Here is a 4,522-nt window from a genome sequence, read left to right as displayed (position 1 = left end):
CGGTCCATCGCTGCAGCTGCTGACTATCTACAAGAGTGGCGTTCCGCCCTGCTCCTGTGGACCTGCGCATCTCCCTTGTTTGGCACACCTGATTCTGATGGTCAGCTCGTTAGGAAAGAGCGCTCATGAAGTGAACTGAGTGAGTAGAATAAGACAGACCCTACGAAATGTGCAGTGCCGTGGTTTCCCAGCGCCAGCACTGAAAAAACCCATTCCAAAAGGAGGAGACGTGGCAGCCTGATTTCATCCTGGTTCGGACAGCTGTTTTATCTGCTTGCAGGGCTAGCTTGCAATCTACGCAGGTGACTGAGCGGGCTGGTTGCAAGCAGGTCAGGCGCAGTGTTTCACACACACAGTGCAGAGTGTGTGACAAACACTTTTTTTCCGAGTCGGTGGCCGAGTTGGTTAAGGCGATGGACCAAGAAATCCATTGGGGTTCTCCCCGCGCAGGTTCGAATCCTGCCGCTACGCTGTTCCTGAGAACGTGAGGAAAAGTGCCGTGCATTTTCTTTTCACAGTCCCTCGACAGTTGCGAAACGTTCAGTCCCTCTTCAATGGACAAGACGGGCCGCTGCTCTTTTTGTATATTCCGGGCTGCAGGAGTCCCAAAAGAACGGTGTGATCCCGTGGCACGCCGTGATTCGGATAGTGGTTATACTGCTGCGTTGTGGCCGCAGGCAACCCCGGTCGAATCCGGGGTCGCGGCATCCCTATGCTGTTGAGCAACACATTTTGCCACCTCATCCTCCAGCTTGATTTTTTTCTGAAGCTCGGCCTGTGCTGCCCTCACACCAAAAGGGAGAGCGGGCCCAGTTGGTGTAGTCCTTGGCCGAGAGGGTGAAGGGATGGACTTGAATCCATTGGGTTTCCTTCCCTCGGCAGGTTCGAACCCTTGCCGCTACGGGGGTGTTCGGGGCGAGTTGCTTTAGCTTTCTGTCATGATAATTGTGCTTTCTAAGGACCTCTCTGTCCTTTGCTCTCTCTGCCACAATGCTTTGTGGCTTTCATCCCGTAAGCTGTGTAGCAAACTTGTTTTCTTCTGGGCAGCTTGTGGGAACTCTGTGATAGAAAACGTAAGAAGCTTTCACTGCGCAAGAGCCCGATAGCTCAGTCCGGTAGCGCATCAGACTTTTATCTGAGGGTCCAGGTTCAAGTCCCTGTTCGGGCGTAGGGTCTTCGTCTTGTTGGCGGCCTCAGCATCTTCAATGTCGGTCCATCGCTGCAGCTGCTGACTATCTACAATAGTGGCGTTCGCCCTCTCCTGTGGACCCTGCGCATCTCCCTGTTGCACCCTGATTCTGATGGTTCAGCTCGTTAGGAAAGAGCGCATCATGCAGTGAACTGAGTGAGTTAGAATACGACGACCTAACGAAATGTGCAGTGCCCCGTGGTTTTCCAGCGCCAGCACCGAAAAAAAAAAACCCATCCAAAAGGCGGAGACGTGTCCAGCCGATTTCATCTTGTTCGGACAGCTGTTTATCTGCTTGCCGGACTAGCTTGCAATCTACGCAGGGGACCTGACTGGCTAGGTTGCAATCATGCAGGTCAGCAGCCGTGTTGCAACCAAACAGGGCAGAGTGTGTGACATTTTTCCGTATCGTCGGCCTAGTGGTTGGCGGATGGACGAGAAATCCGGGGTCTCCCCGCAGGTTCGAATCCTGCCGACTCCCTGTTCGCTGAGAACGTGAGGAAAAGTGTCCGTGCATTTTTCTTTCACTGTCCCTCCTGACAGTATTTGCGAAACGTGCAGGCCTCTTCATGGACAAAGACCCCGCTGGCTCTTTTGGATTCGGGGCTGCAGGAGATCACCACGGTGGGAAGCCAGTGGCACGCCGGATCGTAAAGTGTTGTACTCCTGCGTTGTGGCCGCAGCACCCCGGTTCGCCTCCGGGTCACGTCATCCCTATGCTGTTGAGCAACACATTTTGCCACCTCATCCTCCAGCTTGATTTTTTTCTGAAGCTCGGCCTGTGCTGACCGCCACCAGAAAAGGGAGCAGGCGGGCCCCAGGTGGGTGGAGTCGTGGCCGAGAGGTTAAAGCGATGGACTTGAATCCATTGGGGTTTCCCCGCGCCGGCGAACCCTGCGACTACGGGGTGGTTCGGTCGTATTTCTTTAGCTTTCTGTCATGATAATTGTGCTTTCCTAAGGCCTCTGTCCTTTGCTCTCTCGCCACCCATGCTTGTGGCTTTCATCCCGAGCGGGTTGTACAAATTAGTTTTCTTCTGCACTTGTGGAAAACTGCTGTGATATACAACGTAAGAAGCTTTTCACTGCTCAAGAGCCCCGGAATAGCCAGTCGCTAGAGCATCAGACGTTTAATCTGAGGGTCCAGGTCAAGTCCTGTTCGGTCGTAGGTCCCTCCTTTTGTTGGCGGCCCAGCATGCGAGCATGTCCGTCCATCGCTGCACTGCGACTACTACAAGAGTGGCGTTGTCCGCCCGCTCCTGTGGACCTGCGCCATCTCCTTGTTTGGGCACACCCTGATTCTGATGGTCAGCTCGTTAGGAAAGAGCGCTCATGAAGTTAACTGAGTTGAGTAGAATAGACAGACCTACAAATGTGCCGGCCGTGGGTTCCCAGCGCCAGGGCCTGAAAAACCCATTCCAAAAGGAAGGAACGTGCAGCCTTATTTTCATCTGGTTCGGACAGCTGTTTATCTGCTTGCAGGGCTACTTCAATCCTACGCAGGGTGACGAGCTGGCTAGGTTTGCAGCATGTCAGCAGCAGTGTTTGCACACAAACAGGAGGTGTTGACATTTTTCCGTATCGTGGCCGAGTAGTGCAAAGGCGATAGACTTCAAAAGAAATCGTAAAGATGCTCTTGGCTGATTCCAGGAAATCTGTAAACTGGCCTGACCAAGCACAGAAAGGCGATGAAAGAATGTCCGTGCATTTTTCCTTTCCCCGTCCACTGTGCTGGAATTCTTAGCAATGCAGTCCCTCTTCAATAGACAAAGACAGTGGCCATACGTGATACGTATGAAGTGGTTGCTCTAACATTTGTGGCCATAACAACCAGTTAGGAAATCAGGTCGCGAAAAAAGCCACCTCATCCTCCAGCTTGATATTGGGCTGAAGCTCGGAGTATGCTTGAATGCGTGGCCAGAAGAAGGAGCAGGGCAAATCTCCCAGGTGGAAATCTCGGCCGAGAGTTTTTCTTGAAATTTAGATACCATTGGGGTTTCCCGCGCGAGAAAGTTCAACCCCGCCGACTGGCCGCAAGGTTCCCCAGCGAGTTACTGTTAGCTATCTGACATGATGATTTAATGCTCTCTAAGGCTCCTGTCAATTCGCTTAAACTCTCTACCTGCTAAATGCTTGTAGTTTTCATCCCGTAGCCGAGGAGGTGTATGAAATGAATTTCTTCTGGGCAAAACGTAGAGAAAACTTCTTATGATACTCAAAACAGTAAGAAAACTTTCACTGCAAAAAGAGCCGAGATAACTCGGAGAATGGGAAGTGAAGCATCAGACACTGCAATCAGAGAGTCCCGAGTTTCCAGAAGGAATCCCTGTTACGAAAGGCGTAAATTAACCTGCTTTCTCTGCTGGCCGGCGCTGCTCAGTATACTTTCATCGCTAATGGTCCATCGCTTTATGACGCTGTGCTCTACGCAAAAGAAGTGGCGTTCGCCCTGCTCTATGAACCTGGGCGCATCTCCCCTTGTTTAGCACACCTGATTTCTGGATAGTCAGCTCAGTAGGAAAAAGCGCCATGAAGTGAACTGAGTGAGTAGGCGAACTGAGACCTCTGAACGCCGCAGTGCCGATGAACAGCCAGCACTTCAAAAAACCCATTCCAAAAGGAGGAGACGTGGCAGCCTGATTTCATCTGGTTCGGACAGCTGTTTTATCTGCTTGCAGGGCTAGCTTGCAATCTACGCAGGGTGACTGAGCTGGCTAGGTTGCAAGCATGTCCAGGCAGCAGTGGTGCACACAACAGGGCAGTGGGGTGACATTTTTTTCCGTAGTCGTGGCCGAGTGGTTGAAGGGCGAGATGGACTAGAATCCTTGGGGTCTCCCCCGCGCAGGTTCGAATCCTGCCGACTACGCTGTTTTCGCGTGAAGAACGTGGATTAAAAGTGTCCGTTTTTTTTTTGCATTTGTCTTTCACGTCCATCGTACAGATTTGCGAAACGTGCAGGTCCCTCTTCAATGGACAAAGACGCCGCTGGCTCTTTTTGTATTCGGGCTGGCAGGGGTCACCACGGTGGAGCCAGTGGCACGCCGTGATCGTATAGTGGTTAGTACTCTGCGTTGTGGCCGCAGCAACCCCGGTTCGAATCCGGGTCACGGCATCCCTATGCTGTTGAGCAACACATTTTGCCACCTCATCCTCCAGCTTGATTTTTTTCTGAAGCTCGGCCTGTGCTGACCGCCACCCAGAAAAGGGAGCAGGCGGGCCCCAGGTGGGTGTAGTCGTGGCCGAGAGGTTAAGGCGATGGACTTGAATCCATTGGGGTTTCCCCCGCGCGGTTGCGAACCCTCAGCGACTACGGGGTTGGTCGGCGAGTTGCTTT

General features: G+C 52.6%; 1 non-coding gene across 1 annotated transcript; it reads left to right on the top strand.

Annotated features, from left to right (window-relative positions):
- Positions 1-4,228: 4,228 nt before the first annotated feature.
- On the top strand, positions 4,229-4,300 carry trnah-gug. The gene has a single exon. It is a non-coding gene; the product is annotated as a tRNA-His (tRNA).
- Positions 4,301-4,522: the final 222 nt, after the last annotated feature.

The sequence above is a fragment of the Cyprinus carpio genome, unplaced genomic scaffold (assembly GCF_018340385.1).
Source record: "Cyprinus carpio isolate SPL01 unplaced genomic scaffold, ASM1834038v1 S000002587, whole genome shotgun sequence".
In the NCBI taxonomy this organism is placed as follows: domain Eukaryota; kingdom Metazoa; phylum Chordata; class Actinopteri; order Cypriniformes; family Cyprinidae; genus Cyprinus; species Cyprinus carpio.
The sequence above is the reverse complement of the archived record's forward strand: the minus strand, read 5'-3'. Positions and strand labels throughout refer to the sequence as shown.